We start from the raw sequence: 24732 nt of genomic DNA, 5'->3' as shown, positions 1-24732 counted from the left end.
TACAACAGTCAAGGTTAAACTATACAGTCAAATGTTTTACCTATCCTGAGTAAATAGAGATCTACAACAGTCAAGGTTACACTATACAAATGTTTTACCTATCCTGAGTAAATAATGATCTACAACAGTCAAGGTTACACTATACAAAATGTTTTACCTATCCTGGGTAAATAATGATCTACAACAGTCAAGGTTACACTATACAAATGTTTTACCTATCCTGAGTAAATAATGATCTACAACAGTCAAGGTTACACTATACAAATGTTTTACCTATCCTGAGTAAATAATGATCTACAACAGTCAAGGTTACACTATACAAATGTTTTACCTATCCTGAGTAAATAATGATCTACAACAGTCAAGGTTACACTATACAAATGTTTTACCTATCCTGAGTAAATAATGATCTACAACAGTCAAGGTTACACTATACAAATGGTTTACCTATCCTGAGTAAATAATGATCTACAACAGTCAAGGTTACACTATACAAATGTTTTACCTATCCTGAGTAAATAATGATCTACAACAGTCAAGGTTACACTATACAAATGGTTTACCTATCCTGAGTAAATAATGATCTACAACAGTCAAGGTTACACTATACAAATGGTTTACCTATCCTGAGTAAATAATGATCTACAACAGTCAAGGTTACACTATACAAATGGTTTACCTATCCTGAGTAAATAATGATCTACAACAGTCAAGGTTACACTATACAAATGGTTTACCTATCCTGAGTAAATAATGATCTACAACAGTCAAGGTTACACTATACAAATGTTTTACCTATCCTGAGTAAATAATGATGTACAACAGTCAAGGTTACACTATACAAATGTTTTACCTATCCTGGGTAAATAATGATCTACAACAGTCAAGGTTACACTATACAAATGTTTTAGCTATCCTGGGTAAATAATGATCTACAACAGTCAAGGTTACACTATACAAATGTTTTACCTATCCTGAGTAAATAATGATCTACAACAGTCAAGGTTACACTATACAAATGTTTTACCTATCCAGAGTAAATAATGATCTACAACAGTCAAGGTTACACTATACAAAATGTTTTACCTATCCTGGGTAAATAATGATCTACAACAGTCAAGGTTACACTATACAAATGTTTTACCTATCCTGAGTAAATAATGATCTACAACAGTCAAGGTTACACTATACAAATGTTTTACCTATCCTGAGTAAATAATGATCTACAACAGTCAAGGTTACACTATACAAATGTTTTAAATATCCTGAGTAAATAATGATGTACAACAGTCAAGGTTACACTATACAAATGGTTTACCTATCCTGAGTAAATAATGATCTACAACAGTCAAGGTTACAGTATACAAATGGTTTACCTATCCTGAGTAAATAATGATCTACAACAGTCAAGGTTACACTATACAAATGTTTTACCTATCCTGAGTAAATAATGATCTACAACTGTCAAGGTTACACTATACAAATGTTTTACCTATCCTGAGTAAATAATGATCTACAACAGTCAAGGTTACACTATACAAATGGTTTACCTATCCTGAGTAAATAATGATCTTACAACAGTCAAGGTTACACTATACAAATGTTTTACCTATCCTGAGTAAATAATGATCTACAACAGTCAAGGTTACACTATACAAATGTTTTACCTATCCTGAGTAAATAATGATCTACAACAGTCAAGGTTACACTATACAAATGTTTTACCTATCCTGAGTAAATAATGATCTACAACAGTCAAGGTTACACTATACAAATGTTTTACCTATTCTGAGTAAATAGAGATCTACAACAGTCAAGGTTACACTATACAAATGGTTTACCTATCCTGAGTAAATAATGATCTACAACAGTCAAGGTTACACTATACAAATGTTTTACCTATCCTGAGTAAATAATGATCTACAACAGTCAAGGTTACACTATACAAATGTTTTACCTATCCTGAGTAAATAATGATGTACAACAGTCAAGGTTACACTATACAAATGGTTTACCTATCCTGAGTAAATAATGATCTACAACAGTCAAGGTTACAGTATACAAATGGTTTACCTATCCTGAGTAAATAATGATCTACAACAGTCAAGGTTACACTATACAAATGTTTTACCTATCCTGAGTAAATAATGATCTACAACAGTCAAGGTTACACTATACAAATGTTTTACCTATCCTGAGTAAATAATGATCTGCAACAGTCAAGGTTACACTATACAAATGTTTTACCTATCCTGAGTAAAGAATGATCTACAACAGTCAAGGTTACACTATACAAATGGTTTACCTATCCTGAGTAAATAATGATCTACAACAGTCAAGATTACACTATACAAATGTTTTACCTATCCTGAGTAAATAATGATCTACAACAGTCAAGGTTAAACTATACAGTCAAATGTTTTACCTATCCTGAGTAAATAGAGATCTACAACAGTCAAGGTTACACTATACAAATGTTTTACCTATCCTGAGTAAATAATGATCTACAACAGTCAAGGTTACACTATACAAAATGTTTTACCTATCCTGGGTAAATAATGATCTACAACAGTCAAGGTTACACTATACAAATGTTTTACCTATCCTGAGTAAATAATGATCTACAACAGTCAAGGTTACACTATACAAATGTTTTACCTATCCTGAGTAAATAATGATCTACAACAGTCAAGGTTACACTATACAAATGTTTTACCTATCCTGAGTAAATAATGATCTACAACAGTCAAGGTTACACTATACAAATGTTTTACCTATCCTGAGTAAATAATGATCTACAACAGTCAAGGTTACACTATACAAATGGTTTACCTATCCTGATTAAATAATGATATACAACAGTCAAGGTTACACTATACAAATGTTTTACCTATCCTGAGTAAATAATGATCTACAACAGTCAAGGTTACACTATACAAATGGTTTACCTATCCTGAGTAAATAATGATCTACAACAGTCAAGGTTACACTATACAAATGGTTTACCTATCCTGAGTAAATAATGATCTACAACAGTCAAGGTTACACTATACAAATGGTTTACCTATCCTGAGTAAATAATGATCTACAACAGTCAAGGTTACACTATACAAATGTTTTACCTATCCTGAGTAAATAATGATCTACAACAGTCAAGGTTACACTATACAAATGTTTTACCTATCCTGAGTAAATAATGATGTACAACAGTCAAGGTTACACTATACAAATGTTTTACCTATCCTGGGTAAATAATGATCTACAACAGTCAAGGTTACACTATACAAATGTTTTAGCTATCCTGGGTAAATAATGATCTACAACAGTCAAGGTTACACTATACAAATGTTTTACCTATCCTGAGTAAATAATGATCTACAACAGTCAAGGTTACACTATACAAATGTTTTACCTATCCTGAGTAAATAATGATCTACAACAGTCAAGGTTACACTATACAAATGTTTTACCTATCCTGAGTAAATAATGATGTACAACAGTCAAGGTTACACTATACAAATGGTTTACCTATCCTGAGTAAATAATGATCTACAACAGTCAAGGTTACAGTATACAAATGGTTTACCTATCCTGAGTAAATAATGATCTACAACAGTCAAGGTTACACTATACAAATGTTTTACCTATCCTGAGTAAATAATGATCTACAACTGTCAAGGTTACACTATACAAATGTTTTACCTATCCTGAGTAAATAATGATCTACAACAGTCAAGGTTACACTATACAAATGGTTTACCTATCCTGAGTAAATAATGATCTTACAACATTCAAGGTTACACTATACAAATGTTTTACCTATCCTGAGTAAATAATGATCTACAACAGTCAAGGTTACACTATACAAATGGTTTACCTATCCTGAGTAAATAATGATCTACAACAGTCAAGGTTACACTATACAAATGTTTTACCTATCCTGAGTAAATAATGATCTACAACAGTCAAGGTTACACTATACAAATGTTTTACCTATTCTGAGTAAATAGAGATCTACAACAGTCAAGGTTACACTATACAAATGGTTTACCTATCCTGAGTAAATAATGATCTACAACAGTCAAGGTTACACTATACAAAATGTTTTACCTATCCTGGGTAAATAATGATCTACAACAGTCAAGGTTACACTATACAAATGTTTTACCTATCCTGAGTAAATAATGATCTACAACAGTCAAGGTTACACTATACAAATGTTTTACCTATCCTGAGTAAATAATGATCTACAACAGTCAAGGTTACACTATACAAATGTTTTACCTATCCTGAGTAAATAATGATCTACAACAGTCAAGGTTACACTATACAAATGTTTTACCTATCCTGAGTAAATAATGATCTACAACAGTCAAGGTTACACTATACAAATGGTTTACCTATCCTGAGTAAATAATGATATACAACAGTCAAGGTTACACTATACAAATGTTTTACCTATCCTGAGTAAATAATGATCTACAACAGTCAAGGTTACACTATACAAATGGTTTACCTATCCTGAGTAAATAATGATCTACAACAGTCAAGGTTACACTATACAAATGGTTTACCTATCCTGAGTAAATAATGATCTACAACAGTCAAGGTTACACTATACAAATGGTTTACCTATCCTGAGTAAATAATGATCTACAACAGTCAAGGTTACACTATACAAATGGTTTACCTATCCTGAGTAAATAATGATCTACAACAGTCAAGGTTACACTATACAAATGTTTTACCTATCCTGAGTAAATAATGATGTACAACAGTCAAGGTTACACTATACAAATGTTTTACCTATCCTGGGTAAATAATGATCTACAACAGTCAAGGTTACACTATACAAATGTTTTAGCTATCCTGGGTAAATAATGATCTACAACAGTCAAGGTTACACTATACAAATGTTTTACCTATCCTGAGTAAATAATGATCTACAACAGTCAAGGTTACACTATACAAATGTTTTACCTATCCAGAGTAAATAATGATCTACAACAGTCAAGGTTACACTATACAAAATGTTTTACCTATCCTGGGTAAATAATGATCTACAACAGTCAAGGTTACACTATACAAATGTTTTACCTATCCTGAGTAAATAATGATCTACAACAGTCAAGGTTACACTATACAAATGTTTTACCTATCCTGAGTAAATAATGATCTACAACAGTCAAGGTTACACTATACAAATGTTTTAAATATCCTGAGTAAATAATGATGTACAACAGTCAAGGTTACACTATACAAATGGTTTACCTATCCTGAGTAAATAATGATCTACAACAGTCAAGGTTACAGTATACAAATGGTTTACCTATCCTGAGTAAATAATGATCTACAACAGTCAAGGTTACACTATACAAATGTTTTACCTATCCTGAGTAAATAATGATCTACAACTGTCAAGGTTACACTATACAAATGTTTTACCTATCCTGAGTAAATAATGATCTACAACAGTCAAGGTTACACTATACAAATGGTTTACCTATCCTGAGTAAATAATGATCTTACAACAGTCAAGGTTACACTATACAAATGTTTTACCTATCCTGAGTAAATAATGATCTACAACAGTCAAGGTTACACTATACAAATGTTTTACCTATCCTGAGTAAATAATGATCTACAACAGTCAAGGTTACACTATACAAATGTTTTACCTATCCTGAGTAAATAATGATCTACAACAGTCAAGGTTACACTATACAAATGTTTTACCTATTCTGAGTAAATAGAGATCTACAACAGTCAAGGTTACACTATACAAATGGTTTACCTATCCTGAGTAAATAATGATCTACAACAGTCAAGGTTACACTATACAAATGTTTTACCTATCCTGAGTAAATAATGATCTACAACAGTCAAGGTTACACTATACAAATGTTTTACCTATCCTGAGTAAATAATGATGTACAACAGTCAAGGTTACACTATACAAATGGTTTACCTATCCTGAGTAAATAATGATCTACAACAGTCAAGGTTACAGTATACAAATGGTTTACCTATCCTGAGTAAATAATGATCTACAACAGTCAAGGTTACACTATACAAATGTTTTACCTATCCTGAGTAAATAATGATCTACAACAGTCAAGGTTACACTATACAAATGTTTTACCTATCCTGAGTAAATAATGATCTGCAACAGTCAAGGTTACACTATACAAATGTTTTACCTATCCTGAGTAAAGAATGATCTACAACAGTCAAGGTTACACTATACAAATGGTTTACCTATCCTGAGTAAATAATGATCTACAACAGTCAAGATTACACTATACAAATGTTTTACCTATCCTGAGTAAATAATGATCTACAACAGTCAAGGTTAAACTATACAGTCAAATGTTTTACCTATCCTGAGTAAATAGAGATCTACAACAGTCAAGGTTACACTATACAAATGTTTTACCTATCCTGAGTAAATAATGATCTACAACAGTCAAGGTTACACTATACAAAATGTTTTACCTATCCTGGGTAAATAATGATCTACAACAGTCAAGGTTACACTATACAAATGTTTTACCTATCCTGAGTAAATAATGATCTACAACAGTCAAGGTTACACTATACAAATGTTTTACCTATCCTGAGTAAATAATGATCTACAACAGTCAAGGTTACACTATACAAATGTTTTACCTATCCTGAGTAAATAATGATCTACAACAGTCAAGGTTACACTATACAAATGTTTTACCTATCCTGAGTAAATAATGATCTACAACAGTCAAGGTTACACTATACAAATGGTTTACCTATCCTGATTAAATAATGATATACAACAGTCAAGGTTACACTATACAAATGTTTTACCTATCCTGAGTAAATAATGATCTACAACAGTCAAGGTTACACTATACAAATGGTTTACCTATCCTGAGTAAATAATGATCTACAACAGTCAAGGTTACACTATACAAATGGTTTACCTATCCTGAGTAAATAATGATCTACAACAGTCAAGGTTACACTATACAAATGGTTTACCTATCCTGAGTAAATAATGATCTACAACAGTCAAGGTTACACTATACAAATGTTTTACCTATCCTGAGTAAATAATGATCTACAACAGTCAAGGTTACACTATACAAATGTTTTACCTATCCTGAGTAAATAATGATGTACAACAGTCAAGGTTACACTATACAAATGTTTTACCTATCCTGGGTAAATAATGATCTACAACAGTCAAGGTTACACTATACAAATGTTTTAGCTATCCTGGGTAAATAATGATCTACAACAGTCAAGGTTACACTATACAAATGTTTTACCTATCCTGAGTAAATAATGATCTACAACAGTCAAGGTTACACTATACAAATGTTTTACCTATCCTGAGTAAATAATGATCTACAACAGTCAAGGTTACACTATACAAATGTTTTACCTATTCTGAGTAAATAGAGATCTACAACAGTCAAGGTTACACTATACAAATGGTTTACCTATCCTGAGTAAATAATGATCTACAACTGTCAAGGTTACACTATACAAATGTTTTACCTATCCTGAGTAAATAATGATCTACAACAGTCAAGGTTACACTATACAAATGGTTTACCTATCCTGAGTAAATAATGATCTTACAACATTCAAGGTTACACTATACAAATGTTTTACCTATCCTGAGTAAATAATGATCTACAACAGTCAAGGTTACACTATACAAATGTTTTACCTATCCTGAGTAAATAATGATCTACAACAGTCAAGGTTACACTATACAAATGTTTTACCTATCCTGAGTAAATAATGATGTACAACAGTCAAGGTTACACTATACAAATGGTTTACCTATCCTGAGTAAATAATGATCTACAACAGTCAAGGTTACAGTATACAAATGGTTTACCTATCCTGAGTAAATAATGATCTACAACAGTCAAGGTTACACTATACAAATGTTTTACCTATCCTGAGTAAATAATGATCTACAACTGTCAAGGTTACACTATACAAATGTTTTACCTATCCTGAGTAAATAATGATCTACAACAGTCAAGGTTACACTATACAAATGGTTTACCTATCCTGAGTAAATAATGATCTTACAACATTCAAGGTTACACTATACAAATGTTTTACCTATCCTGAGTAAATAATGATCTACAACAGTCAAGGTTACACTATACAAATGGTTTACCTATCCTGAGTAAATAATGATCTACAACAGTCAAGGTTACACTATACAAATGTTTTACCTATCCTGAGTAAATAATGATCTACAACAGTCAAGGTTACACTATACAAATGTTTTACCTATTCTGAGTAAATAGAGATCTACAACAGTCAAGGTTACACTATACAAATGGTTTACCTATCCTGAGTAAATAATGATCTACAACAGTCAAGGTTACACTATACAAAATGTTTTACCTATCCTGGGTAAATAATGATCTACAACAGTCAAGGTTACACTATACAAATGTTTTACCTATCCTGAGTAAATAATGATCTACAACAGTCAAGGTTACACTATACAAATGTTTTACCTATCCTGAGTAAATAATGATCTACAACAGTCAAGGTTACACTATACAAATGTTTTACCTATCCTGAGTAAATAATGATCTACAACAGTCAAGGTTACACTATACAAATGTTTTACCTATCCTGAGTAAATAATGATCTACAACAGTCAAGGTTACACTATACAAATGGTTTACCTATCCTGAGTAAATAATGATATACAACAGTCAAGGTTACACTATACAAATGTTTTACCTATCCTGAGTAAATAATGATCTACAACAGTCAAGGTTACACTATACAAATGGTTTACCTATCCTGAGTAAATAATGATCTACAACAGTCAAGGTTACACTATACAAATGGTTTACCTATCCTGAGTAAATAATGATCTACAACAGTCAAGGTTACACTATACAAATGGTTTACCTATCCTGAGTAAATAATGATCTACAACAGTCAAGGTTACACTATACAAATGGTTTACCTATCCTGAGTAAATAATGATCTACAACAGTCAAGGTTACACTATACAAATGTTTTACCTATCCTGAGTAAATAATGATGTACAACAGTCAAGGTTACACTATACAAATGTTTTACCTATCCTGGGTAAATAATGATCTACAACAGTCAAGGTTACACTATACAAATGTTTTAGCTATCCTGGGTAAATAATGATCTACAACAGTCAAGGTTACACTATACAAATGTTTTACCTATCCTGAGTAAATAATGATCTACAACAGTCAAGGTTACACTATACAAATGTTTTACCTATCCAGAGTAAATAATGATCTACAACAGTCAAGGTTACACTATACAAAATGTTTTACCTATCCTGGGTAAATAATGATCTACAACAGTCAAGGTTACACTATACAAATGTTTTACCTATCCTGAGTAAATAATGATCTACAACAGTCAAGGTTACACTATACAAATGTTTTACCTATCCTGAGTAAATAATGATCTACAACAGTCAAGGTTACACTATACAAATGTTTTAAATATCCTGAGTAAATAATGATGTACAACAGTCAAGGTTACACTATACAAATGGTTTACCTATCCTGAGTAAATAATGATCTACAACAGTCAAGGTTACAGTATACAAATGGTTTACCTATCCTGAGTAAATAATGATCTACAACAGTCAAGGTTACACTATACAAATGTTTTACCTATCCTGAGTAAATAATGATCTACAACTGTCAAGGTTACACTATACAAATGTTTTACCTATCCTGAGTAAATAATGATCTACAACAGTCAAGGTTACACTATACAAATGGTTTACCTATCCTGAGTAAATAATGATCTTACAACAGTCAAGGTTACACTATACAAATGTTTTACCTATCCTGAGTAAATAATGATCTACAACAGTCAAGGTTACACTATACAAATGTTTTACCTATCCTGAGTAAATAATGATCTACAACAGTCAAGGTTACACTATACAAATGTTTTACCTATCCTGAGTAAATAATGATCTACAACAGTCAAGGTTACACTATACAAATGTTTTACCTATTCTGAGTAAATAGAGATCTACAACAGTCAAGGTTACACTATACAAATGGTTTACCTATCCTGAGTAAATAATGATCTACAACAGTCAAGGTTACACTATACAAATGTTTTACCTATCCTGAGTAAATAATGATCTACAACAGTCAAGGTTACACTATACAAATGTTTTACCTATCCTGAGTAAATAATGATGTACAACAGTCAAGGTTACACTATACAAATGGTTTACCTATCCTGAGTAAATAATGATCTACAACAGTCAAGGTTACAGTATACAAATGGTTTACCTATCCTGAGTAAATAATGATCTACAACAGTCAAGGTTACACTATACAAATGTTTTACCTATCCTGAGTAAATAATGATCTACAACAGTCAAGGTTACACTATACAAATGTTTTACCTATCCTGAGTAAATAATGATCTGCAACAGTCAAGGTTACACTATACAAATGTTTTACCTATCCTGAGTAAAGAATGATCTACAACAGTCAAGGTTACACTATACAAATGGTTTACCTATCCTGAGTAAATAATGATCTACAACAGTCAAGATTACACTATACAAATGTTTTACCTATCCTGAGTAAATAATGATCTACAACAGTCAAGGTTAAACTATACAGTCAAATGTTTTACCTATCCTGAGTAAATAGAGATCTACAACAGTCAAGGTTACACTATACAAATGTTTTACCTATCCTGAGTAAATAATGATCTACAACAGTCAAGGTTACACTATACAAAATGTTTTACCTATCCTGGGTAAATAATGATCTACAACAGTCAAGGTTACACTATACAAATGTTTTACCTATCCTGAGTAAATAATGATCTACAACAGTCAAGGTTACACTATACAAATGTTTTACCTATCCTGAGTAAATAATGATCTACAACAGTCAAGGTTACACTATACAAATGTTTTACCTATCCTGAGTAAATAATGATCTACAACAGTCAAGGTTACACTATACAAATGTTTTACCTATCCTGAGTAAATAATGATCTACAACAGTCAAGGTTACACTATACAAATGGTTTACCTATCCTGATTAAATAATGATATACAACAGTCAAGGTTACACTATACAAATGTTTTACCTATCCTGAGTAAATAATGATCTACAACAGTCAAGGTTACACTATACAAATGGTTTACCTATCCTGAGTAAATAATGATCTACAACAGTCAAGGTTACACTATACAAATGGTTTACCTATCCTGAGTAAATAATGATCTACAACAGTCAAGGTTACACTATACAAATGGTTTACCTATCCTGAGTAAATAATGATCTACAACAGTCAAGGTTACACTATACAAATGTTTTACCTATCCTGAGTAAATAATGATCTACAACAGTCAAGGTTACACTATACAAATGTTTTACCTATCCTGAGTAAATAATGATGTACAACAGTCAAGGTTACACTATACAAATGTTTTACCTATCCTGGGTAAATAATGATCTACAACAGTCAAGGTTACACTATACAAATGTTTTAGCTATCCTGGGTAAATAATGATCTACAACAGTCAAGGTTACACTATACAAATGTTTTACCTATCCTGAGTAAATAATGATCTACAACAGTCAAGGTTACACTATACAAATGTTTTACCTATCCTGAGTAAATAATGATCTACAACAGTCAAGGTTACACTATACAAATGTTTTACCTATCCTGAGTAAATAATGATGTACAACAGTCAAGGTTACACTATACAAATGGTTTACCTATCCTGAGTAAATAATGATCTACAACAGTCAAGGTTACAGTATACAAATGGTTTACCTATCCTGAGTAAATAATGATCTACAACAGTCAAGGTTACACTATACAAATGTTTTACCTATCCTGAGTAAATAATGATCTACAACTGTCAAGGTTACACTATACAAATGTTTTACCTATCCTGAGTAAATAATGATCTACAACAGTCAAGGTTACACTATACAAATGGTTTACCTATCCTGAGTAAATAATGATCTTACAACATTCAAGGTTACACTATACAAATGTTTTACCTATCCTGAGTAAATAATGATCTACAACAGTCAAGGTTACACTATACAAATGTTTTACCTATCCTGAGTAAATAATGATCTACAACAGTCAAGGTTACACTATACAAATGTTTTACCTATCCTGAGTAAATAATGATCTACAACAGTCAAGGTTACACTATACAAATGTTTTACCTATTCTGAGTAAATAGAGATCTACAACAGTCAAGGTTACACTATACAAATGGTTTACCTATCCTGAGTAAATAATGATCTACAACAGTCAAGGTTACACTATACAAATGTTTTACCTATCCTGAGTAAATAATGATCTACAACAGTCAAGGTTACACTATACAAATGTTTTACCTATCCTGAGTAAATAATGATGTACAACAGTCAAGGTTACACTATACAAATGGTTTACCTATCCTGAGTAAATAATGATCTACAACAGTCAAGGTTACAGTATACAAATGGTTTACCTATCCTGAGTAAATAATGATCTACAACAGTCAAGGTTACACTATACAAATGTTTTACCTATCCTGAGTAAATAATGATCTACAACTGTCAAGGTTACACTATACAAATGTTTTACCTATCCTGAGTAAATAATGATCTACAACAGTCAAGGTTACACTATACAAATGGTTTACCTATCCTGAGTAAATAATGATCTTACAACAGTCAAGGTTACACTATACAAATGTTTTACCTATCCTGAGTAAATAATGATCTACAACAGTCAAGGTTACACTATACAAATGTTTTACCTATCCTGAGTAAATAATGATCTACAACAGTCAAGGTTACACTATACAAAAGTTTTACCTATCCTGAGTAAATAATGATCTACAACAGTCAAGGTTACACTATACAAATGTTTTACCTATCCTGAGTAAATAGAGATCTACAACAGTCAAGGTTACACTATACAAATGGTTTACCTATCCTGAGTAAATAATGATCTACAACAGTCAAGGTTACACTATACAAATGTTTTACCTATCCTGAGCAAATAATGATCTACAACAGTCAAGGTTACACTATACAAATGTTTTACCTATCCTGAGTAAATAATGATGTACAACAGTCAAGGTTACACTATACAAATGTTTTACCTATCCTGGGTAAATAATGATCTACAACAGTCAAGGTTACACTATACAAATGTTTTACCTATCCTGAGTAAATAATGATCTACAACAGACAAGGTTACACTATACAAATGTTTTACCTATCCTGAGTAAATAATGATCTACAACAGTCAAGGTTACACTATACAAATGTTTTACCTATCCTGGGTAAATAATGATCTACAACAGTCAAGGTTACACTATACAAATGGTTTACCTATCCTGAGTAAATAATGATCTACAACAGTCAAGGTTACACTATACAAATGTTTTACCTATCCTGAGTAAATAATGATCTACAACAGTCAAGGTTACACTATACAAATGGTTTACCTATCCTGGGTAAATAATGATCTACAACAGTCAAGGTTACAGTATACAAATGTTTTACCTATCCTGAGTAAATGATGATCTACAACAGTCAAAGTTAACACTATACAAATGGTTTACCTATCCTGAGTAAATAATGATCTACAACAGTCAAGGTTACACTATACAAATGTTTTACCTATCCTGAGTAAATAATGATCTGCAACAGTCAAGGTTACACTATACAAATGTTTTACCTATCCTGAGTAAAGAATGATCTACAACAGTCAAGGTTACACTATACAAATGGTTTACCTATCCTGAGTAAATAATGATCTACAACAGTCAAGATTACACTATACAAATGTTTTACCTATCCTGAGTAAATAATGATCTACAACAGTCAAGATTACACTATACAAATGTTTTACCTATCCTGAGTAAATAATGATCTACAACAGTCAAGGTTACACTATACAAATGGTTTACCTATCCTGAGTAAATAATGATCTACAACAGTCAAGGTTACAGTATACAAATGTTTTACCTATCCTGAGTAAATAATGATCTACAACAGTCAAGGTTACACTATAGAAATGTTTTACCTATCCTGAGTAAATAATGATCTACAACAGTCAAGGTTACACTATACAAAAGTTTTACCTATCCTGAGTAAATAATGATCTACAACAGTCAAGGTTACACTATACAGTCAAATGTTTTACCTATCCTGAGTAAATAATGATCTACAACAGTCAAGGTTACACTATACAAAATGTTTTACCTATCCTGGGTAAATAATGATCTACAACAGTCAAGGTTACACTATACAAATGTTTTACCTATCCTGAGTAAATAATGATCTACAACAGTCAAGGTTACACTATACAAATGTTTTACCTATCCTGAGTAAATAATGATCTACAACAGTCAAGGTTACACTATACAAATGTTTTACCTATCCTGAGTAAATAATGATCTACAACAGTCAAGGTTACACTATACAAATGTTTTACCTATACTGAGTAAATAATGATCTACAACAGTCAAGGTTACACTATACAAATGGTTTACCTATCCTGAGTAAATAATGATCTACAACAGTCAAGGTTACACTATACAAATGGTTTACCTATCCTGAGTAAATAATGATCTACAACAGTCAAGGTTACACTATACAAATGGTTTACCTATCCTGAGTAAATAATGATCTACAACAGTCAAGGTTACACTATACAAATGGTTTACCTATCCTGAGTAAATAATGATCTACAACAGTCAAGGTTACACCATACAAATGGTTTACCTATCCTGAGTAAATAATGATCTACAACAGTCAAGGTTACACCATACAAATGTTTTACCTATCCTGAGTAAATAATGATCTACAACAGTCAAGGTTACACCATACAAATGTTTTACCTATCCTGAGTAAATAATGATCTACAACAGTCAAGGTTACACTATACAAATGGTTTACCTATCCTGAGTAAATAATGATCTACAACAGTCAAGGTTACACTATACAAATGGTTTACCTATCCTGAGTAAATAATGATCTACAACAGTCAAGGTTACACTATACAAATGGTTTACCTATCCTGAGTAAATAATGATCTACAACAGTCAAGGTTACACTATACAAATGTTTTACCTATCCTGAGTAAATAATGATCTACAACAGTCAAGGTTACACTATACAAATGTTTTACCTATCCTGAGTAAATAATGATCTACAACAGTCAAGGGTACACTATACAAATGGTTTACCTATCCTGAGTAAATAATGATCTACAACAGTCAAGGTTACACTATACAAATGTTTTACCTATCCTGAGTAAATAATGATGTACAACAGTCAAGGTTACACTATACAAATGTTTTACCTATCCTGAGTAAATAATGATCTACAACAGTCAAGGTTACACTATACAAATGTTTTACCTATCCTGAGTAAATAATGATCTACAACAGTCAAGGTTACACTATACAAATGTTTTACCTATCCTGAGTAAATAATGATCTACAACAGTCAAGGTTACACTATACAAATGTTTTACCTATCCTGAGTAAATAATGATCTACAACAGTCAAGGTTACACTATACAAATGTTTTACCTATCCTGAGTAAATAATGATCTACAACAGTCAAGGTTACACTATACAAATGTTTTACCTATCCTGAGTAAATAATGATCTACAACAGTCAAGGTTACACTATACAAATGTTTTACCTATCCTGAGTAAATAATGATCTACAACAGTCAAGGTTACACTATACAAATGTTTTACCTATCCTGAGTAAATAATGATCTACAACAGTCAAGGTTACACTATACAAATGTTTTACCTATCCTGAGTAAATAATGATCTACAACAGTCAAGGGTACACTATACAAATGGTTTACCTATCCTGAGTAAATAATGATCTACAACAGTCAAGGGTACACTATACAAATGGTTTACCTATCCTGAGTAAATAATGATCTACAACAGTCAAGGTTACACTATACAAATGTTTTACCTATCCTGAGTAAATAATGATCTACAACAGTCAAGGTTACACTATACAAATGTTTTACCTATCCTGAGTAAATAATGATCTACAACAGTCAAGGTTACACTATACAAATGTTTTACCTATCCTGAGTAAATAATGATCTACAACAGTCAAGGTTACACTATACGTACCAATATTCTATTAAAATCTAATTGTATTTTGCTGTATGTTAGATGGTTGAAAGATATGTAATAAAAGTTCAAAGTACTACATGCAGTGATAGTGAACAAATAATTACCAAAATAACTACTTGGTTTAGTTGTTCAGAAAATGTGTTGGGTGTTAAGATTGCAAATGAGAAGGCGTTAGCTACAGAAGAATACTTGGATGGTAATAAAATCCCACATACTTTTTAGATTTTCAAAATTGTTATGCAGTGTTCTCAACCGCCTCTTCAGATGTTTGTTGTCGTCTTCTAAGGTAGCAACTCTGACTTGAAGCTAGAGAAAAGGGAAAGTATATCAATATATGACAAAATACATGTACAACCTTTGACCATATAGCGTGTACAAACGGAACATGCTATACACTGGAAAAGTACAAAAATGAATTTGATTAATAGCACTTGGCACAGCATGCTAGAAGCACAGAGACATGCTGTTTGATAGGAAACAGTTTTATAGCCTCTTGACATACAACTGACAAATATAGAGTAGTATGTTGGCTTGCATGAAGTTAGCACACGTGTAGGGTTTACGTTCAACCAGAATTGGTGATTGAAATAAAACTGGACAATGCATGGTCTGTCGCAGCTAACACCTTGACATTCATTCTAAATCTAACTGCTATATGTGTGTGTGTGTGTGTGTGTGTGAAGGTATGTATGTATGTATGTATGTTCAGGGGTCGAAATAATACAAAATAGACACTTGCCACCTGGGCAAGTAGAAAATAAAAAGTACTTGCCTGAAAAAGAAAGTGCTTGTCCACCAAAAATAATATTTATTTAGCTTTGAAATTAGACAGTATGTTCAGTGTTTATCAGGCTTACAAGGTACAGTGTTCATTGTTTTGTAATTAGATGTCTTCGTCATCTGATGACCATGCAGGGTCATTATTTCCTTGTGCCTGTTCATTGTCATTATTGCGATGTCTTGCACCATAGGGCTGAACATTTGGACGTCTATTTCTCACTTGCCACCACAGTTGAAGAGCTGGGTCAGGATCAAGGTCTTCAAGGGAAACCCCAGATGTGTGGATTCTCATTAGTTGGTTCACTGTTTCTGGAATAAGGGATGCCCTCCAGTCTGACTTGATCCTCTTCATAACAGAGAATCCCCTTTCACACTCGGCAGTATGAATTGTCAGCAAAAGAACACATTTTACAACATATTTCAGATTTGGGAATCTTGCTTCTTGTTGTAGCACACGTTGCCAGAGTGTGAGATACTTCATTGTTGGGTCATTGTGTACCAGCTAGTTGACTGATATATGTCTTGGCATCAATCCACTCCTCTGTAATACTTTCTATTTCACATTCCTTTCTCTCAAGCAGTTGTCTGAAGTGGTTGCAAATAGTTAGTTGGCTGTCATTACCATACTCCCTCAGTCTGTCTCTATCTTCCGGCCAGTTTTTAGGGTCCAACACAACAGTACTAACCAACATTTCATTGTTCTGAAATCTCTGATCAATATTTCTCTGTATAGTCTTGTTGCTAGTTCTCTTCTATCTTGATCAAACATGCGTTCATTGTTGGCTCCTTTGGTCAGTACATGGCCCTGATATACACACTGCCCATTTTCATTGACTTCAATAGCGGCTGTAAATGTAGTTTCATGTGGACCAGGATTTTCATTCAGATTCTGTAGACTTTGTGTGGTTGTTAGTACCCTTGAGTGTCCGCGGTTTCTATTGTGCTGTCATTGGATTGAAATGTCAAAGACAACATTGTCAGGATATGAAAGCAGTCCCTCAGAAAGTTTAGGAACTGCATGAATCTATATGAGCAGAACTTTTTCAGCATAGCTTTGGCCCTTCCCTTTGCATCAGTGGATTGTCCATGTTCTTGGACACTCTGTAAATGTGCTATCAGTGCTGGCCAATTTCTTTGTACTGATTTCACTGCCCTCTCATGATGCCCAATCCAGCGGGTTCCCAGTATGTTACCTGTCTAAGTATTCTGATTCCAGTGGTCTCACCTGCCCTCAGCAAACCATTCCAATTCAGTGGAGAGTAGTGGTAGAATTTGTAGAGGGCCAGCAGCATTTCTGTCACAGTACTCATGAATTGAACAGCCTTTGCAGAGTCCTTAATTCCAAGTTCTAGTTTATGATGTGCAACACAATGAATGTCTTGCAGATATGGCACATCATGTCACCATGTGACTTTCCATATTCCCTGCCACTTTGACCATTTGTTTCACCACTCATACTTTCTTTGTGTCTGTTTCTATTTCCAGTTTGATTTTCACTTCGCTTTGTGGTTTTTAATGAAAACCCAGCAAATCTAAGGAGGCTCATCCTGCATACAATCTTTCGTTGGCTGCTAAGTTCTATTTGTGCCTATTCATAATTATGCAAAAATGGCGTCTGTACTTGAAGGCAATAGCGCCCCATTTGACCAAAATCAATGTGTTCTCGTCAGATCTCATGAGATTTTGTGTGATTCGTATACCAAAATGGCGACCTACATGACACAATCGTACGATCTTATTTTGATTTGTTTATTATCAAAACAGCAATTTAAAAAAATTCTACTGGTAAGAAAAAGTGTTATTATTATTAACAAGTCTCTTGATGTAGAGAGCATCTTGGGATAGTAACACAAAGACATTCGTCAAATTTCTTGGTGTAGAGAGCATCTTGAGATAGTAACACTAAGATGTTTGTCAAGTTTCTGGGTGCATGTAGAGAGCATCTTGGGATAGTAATTACACCAAGACAAGTCTGTGAACTAACCATACTGGCATCATTGAGTTCTGGTTTATTATGTAAAACACAATGATGACTTCAGAGAATATCCCATACAAAAATGTTAAAGCTGTGTACAAAAAAGTCTCAACACATGCCATTTCAGCTGTGAGTACAAATGTTAAGTTTGCTTGGTTTCAACCCCCTGGTTTGATATATAGGTAGACAGGTCCATTATGTGTTTGTAGGGGTGAAATGTTGTCAACTTCTGAACTTTTTCAAGAAATGTACAATGCAATAAATGAGTGATTGTTAATGATTTTGGTTTCTCTTTTGAAGATGCAATTTTGTAGGAAATGACATTATTTATTGTTATTTTGATGGAAGTACTTAAAGACCAGGGTTTCAATCCTCAGTTCTCTGTTTGTGATATCTAATCAGTGAACCATAAGGATTACAGATAGTTAGTTTATTTAGGACTACCTCTTTCTATATCTCTGCCAGACATAAATTTTAATCCACATTCAAACTGTAGTTTTCTGAAATCATGAAAACAAGAGAATTTTGACTGTTTAACACAGAGGGTGTAAGAACACCAATAGTCTGACCATGAAGACATATATATATATATATATATTAGTAGGATTGAAATACTTATGGAAAACCTAGATTAAACTACTCTTGTATAGTTTTAATACATGTCTTCATTGTCAATAAAAATTGTCTTCTGGCATTGTTAATGAAGTTGATGGCATAATTATGTGGGAGTTATCTTGACAATAAATAATACGTTCAAAACCAGATTTCACTTCTGTCAGTAGCAAGTGATGATTAAGTAGACTTTAGGAAGTAGAATACAATAATTAATTTGAATAATCAGAACCCCCCCCCCCCCCATCAAAAAAAAAAGATAAACTCAGCTTATGTCTTTTTAAATCTACATTACTTGTTACTATATTCTCTAAGTGTTTCAGATTTCTACAAGAAAGCTAACCTTTGTTGAACCTTGTTGATTATGGTGGTATGTCATCAATGAAGACTTGTCATGAGTTTTTCAGACATGTAATAGTACCACTCAGATATTGAACATGTTTTCTTTAAAGTTCAGATGTTAGCAGGAAAAGCTTACAGTTGCCATGATCACAGTTTATTAAAGTTACAGTTGCCATGGTCACAGTTACCATAGTTAGTTACTATAGTTACAACACTTTATAGATATGATTAGGTTTTCATAGAAGCATATACCTTGATTTCAAAATAACACAAATAATGTCATTCCTCGTATTGTCTTTTCTTACTTAGCACATTTACACAACTATTTATCATGTAGCATTTGTGACTTCATTACCATAGCAACTGTATTTTCAGGGATTTTATGAAGCTTTGACTGACTGACTTATGTTGATTGACATCACTTAGAATAAAGAAAGTTGTCATGTTGTACTGAAGTGTTTCTATTGTGTCATACATTTCTCATCTTATAATTTATGCAGACATACCGATAGATTGTATACCAACAGACTGATTGGCTGGTTGATTAATTCACTGTTTTGCACAGTTTGCACAGTTTATGTAGACACACCGTTGCATTGTATTAGGTAGCAAAGTGGCCAGGGCCAAAAATGTAATTATTGAGAAAAGCTCTTTTAGGCCTAAACACTTCATTTTTATCAGCTATCCAATAAAATGACCCCCCCCCCCCCCCCCCCCCCCCCCGAGAAGGCACTACCTGGAAAGTTGAACCGGAAGTTGTGGAGGTTGACTATTTTATGGTATTGCTTGCTGTAACAATGTAATACTATTAGTAATACGAAGTACGAGATGCACAGAATGCGTGGATTAGTGCATTCTAAAATGTTAGGCCACTGGCGGTGTGCTCACTGAGCAAGGCTTTTGAAATTTGTATAGGCAGGTCTCGTTGCTCAAATTTTTGCAGTTTGTGTATACTTTTATTTATTTATTTATCTATTTATTTATTTATTTTTTGGGTTTGCTATAAATTAAAGAAACTCACCAAAACATTCTATATTTCTTATAAATGAGGAAAGAAAAGCGACACATGTAGGAATTGAACCCATGTCCCCTGAACACTAGTGCTCTAACCAGCTATCATGACGACTGGTAGATACCGTGAATTGTTCCTGATGTGTACTTTCTTTCCTCGAGGTGTAGTGAGAGGCCAACTCATTCTTAAGCTTTACCTTTCAACCTAAGGATCTCAAATAGATTCACAGGTATCCCTGTCTAAAGGTGGTCCACTTAGGAATGTGTTATTAAAGCAATGAGGATCATAGAATAAAGCTAAGGCTTTTAAAAATAATGTTTGGGTTCGCTATAAATAATTTTTGAATTTGGTATATTTATGATTATTTTGTTTGTTTTTTAAAACGGTTCCTGGGCTTCCTGTGACCTGATACCAAATCACCACCACCCTATTAAAAAAGGTGAAGTAATTCTGAAATCAAATACATTTGCATGTCTCTACAAAGTATTCTGATACAGGCATTCAAGTCAATTGCAGATTTAATTAATTTGTTGTCATTTCTGATATGATATCTCAGCTTTATGTGTTGAGAAATTTTAGGCGTTAATTTTGGAAAATTAACTTTGCCCTCGACTTTTTTGTTTAATCTGTAATTTGAATATAATATGTACTTTTAAAATCACTAAAGTGTTCTTTTATGTGAAACAATGAGTGCATGATTACAAAACAATGGGATGAACGCGTATATATAGCCAACGACGTTGAGAAACCATAGAAACACAAATTCCAAACATTTAAAGACTACGAGAGTAAGAATTCTCCCGGAGGCACTGTACAAGTATAACAGTTTGGGTGTTTGCACATAGGTATTTTTATCGAAGGAAGTACAGAATAATGAACAAAGAGAGAGTGAGAGAGAGAGAGAGAGAGAGAGAGAGAGAGAGAGAGAGAGAGAGAGAGAGAGAGAAAGAGAGAGAGAGAGAGACACACACACACACACACTAGAATATCACCTTTCATTTTCCAGTAATAACAAACTCTTTTGGCATGATGGCATACCTGAAGACCAGATTTTGGTTAAGATTGGAGGTGACAAAGGTGGCGAGTATATGAAAACTGTGATTGAGATATGCAATATAGAGCATCCAAACTCGGTCAACAATACCACCATTCTCCAAATGTTTAAAAGCGCTGTCACAACATTCTCAAAAATCAAAAACTTACAACATCAAACATCATGAAGGAAGTCAGTGATTTGGATGGTTTCATTTGGAGGTTGGAATGAATGTTGTTGTTTGGAATATCTTGCCAGTACAATGTATATTGTATATAAGCCTTGGTGTATACTTGATATTTTTCAAGATGTTTGAAAGGGAATGTATTGAATTAGACAAGAAAATATTCCTAAAGCTACAGAAATCTGACGAAATAGATGAGCCTGTGACACTACCAGCTAATTTCAATACATATGTCCAACTGATAAAAGAGGTATGGTAGACATTTTAATGCTCAATCATTTCATATTTAGCAGTAGTGTTGATTAGTAGCTGGGAATCTGGTGAAATGCAACTTAACTTTAAATGTTATCACATCACCTATAAACATTTCAATATTGAAAAATGACACTTATTTTAACAACCTTACTCAATCCAGTGGGGGCTGCTCCACTGCCTTGGAATTGCCAGTGTAATTTAGATATTATCTACACCACTGATTAAGGGTATTTTTCATGTGATATACACAAACAAGTATTGACATGAGATATTTTTCATTTAAGCCTTGTATTACTCTCTAATCATGTGTTAATATGCTTTGATTCTATCACAACTACATGTACCGGTATAGACCTTCATTGATTGGTAACACAGAATTAGTGCAACAGTTTTTGTCTCTAATCTTACAATTTCTAATCTAACTGAAATCCATGATGAAGTTACCATGGAATATACCTCTATATACAATATAAAATAGTTTTTTGTTTACTGTAAACACATTTACAGATATTGGAACTGAACGGCAAAGCAAGTGAGCAAAGGGACGAAGCAGAAGCTATTGAAATTGAACTCTTAGCATATGAGAAATTAGATGAAGACGATAATGACAATACCACTGTTGGAGGTTAAACGGTTGAACGATGAGAGAGAGAGAGAGAGTGAGAGAGAGAGAGAGAGAGAGAGAGAGAGAGAGAGAGAGAGAGAGAGAGAGAGAAGTGTCTGTTTACTGCCAGTGAAAAGGTAAACAATACTTTTCAACACACGTTATAACATCCCCTACTCAAAATGAATGTTAAATGTTCTAGCAATCTGACATATTGACATCTATACTCAGTACAGGCATGCTTTACTGTTAAATGACATTGTCATCATTATTAATTCACTCCTTTTGGACCGTAATTGATCTCTGTATATATGCACTTACTTGGTATTTGTAGGAAGCTGAAGCCACTAGTTTAGAGCAAAAAGTGCCAAGTGAAGTAGGGTTACTGTACTGCTTTAGAGTCCTAGATAAAACCTTATCAAGCATCAAGGTTCACAGACAGGCCTACCATGGCCGCACCTTTGTAGGCAATCATGTTGACAAGTGTTGCAAGGTTTGTTCAGACACAATCCTGTCTCAGTGCATGCATATAAGAACATACTGTATAGTACGTATGCTGATGTATTTTTTGTTATTTTTCAGTTGGAGAATGTGGAAAAGATATGCTGAACACCACTTAAAATTGTATCAACTGTGTGTCCTGAGTATGTAGAAGAGGCACAATATATATAGGACAAATATCGACCCCTGTTCTCATTCTTTTCCCAATGCCATAACCTTTACAATTTGAGCAGGAAATTATCACAGGATGAAATTGAAACTCTGAGTAAGTGTATCATTGTATTTTCATTCCTCCCTCCCCTAGAATTATTTCAGTATTTATGCTTATAAGTTATATTTTGGACTAAAGTAAATGTAATTGTTACAGTAAATTACTAATGCATTTAAATGTATAATTTGAATACATTGTGCCCTAAATTTAGAGGAAAATCCCTAGTGATTCAGGAATGCAGAATATTTTAGTATGTATGTTGCAGGTACAGCTCGTAGATGGACTGTTCATCTATCTCTGGGTACACTTCCCAAAAATATCGATCACACCTACACTTCACATTTTGGAGCAACATGTGTTGCCACAGATAAGAAGACATGGATTTGGTCTTGGTTTTCTGGGAGAGCATGGTTTGGAAGCCATTCACCATAAGATGAATGAATCATTAAGTACTTATGCCAGTATGAGTCACTCAGTGGAAGGGAAACTGCCAAACTAGAATGCCTCTACCGTAATCATCTGTATGGAATTTTTCAAAAAATAAAGCAGTAACTTTGGTCCTTGTCTCTACCAAAGTTGAATACTTCTGATCATTTATGGAATTTTAATTTTCAAAAAATAAAGGCGTAACTAATATGTGTACTGATATTTACTGTGTCTACTTTTATGTATTTGTTTAAGAAAAACCAAGTACCTTGTTTACCAAATATTATCCCGTCCTTTACCCTCAAAACGTCAGTTTGGGTATTTTCCTGGAATTACACAAATTTGAAATTCACATATACTGCAGTACATTTAGAAGTAATGTTGTCAACATTCACTTTAATGGTTTATTTTATCAACATTGTTCAATCCATGGTTGTTTTAGAAAATACAACAAATCCCAATAAAGTACTGCTACGCGCAACACACATATCACCACACCATATTTAATTATGGAAACAGAATTCGTGTGTATTAATTTACCTAACAATGACTACTTTTCGGAGAATTAAAGGACTTATGTAACTTTTTCTAGGGGAGACTTT

At 33.1% G+C, this 24732-nt stretch overlaps 1 long non-coding RNA gene across 1 annotated transcript in view; it reads left to right on the top strand.

The window, feature by feature from the left end:
* LOC144453264 (uncharacterized) overlaps nt 1-24191 on the top strand; it is a 103321-nt gene extending 79130 nt beyond the window's left edge. Inside the window, exons 2-3 of the long non-coding RNA XR_013482394.1 lie at nt 23575-23758; nt 23970-24191. This is a non-coding gene — a long non-coding RNA (uncharacterized LOC144453264). The remainder of the gene's footprint in view (nt 1-23574; nt 23759-23969) is intronic.
* Nucleotides 24192-24732: the final 541 nt, after the last annotated feature.

Source organism: Glandiceps talaboti, assembly GCF_964340395.1.
Source record: "Glandiceps talaboti chromosome 22 unlocalized genomic scaffold, keGlaTala1.1 keGlaTala1_22_unloc_1, whole genome shotgun sequence".
NCBI lineage: Eukaryota > Metazoa > Hemichordata > Enteropneusta > Spengelidae > Glandiceps > Glandiceps talaboti.
The sequence above is the reverse complement of the archived record's forward strand: the minus strand, read 5'-3'. Positions and strand labels throughout refer to the sequence as shown.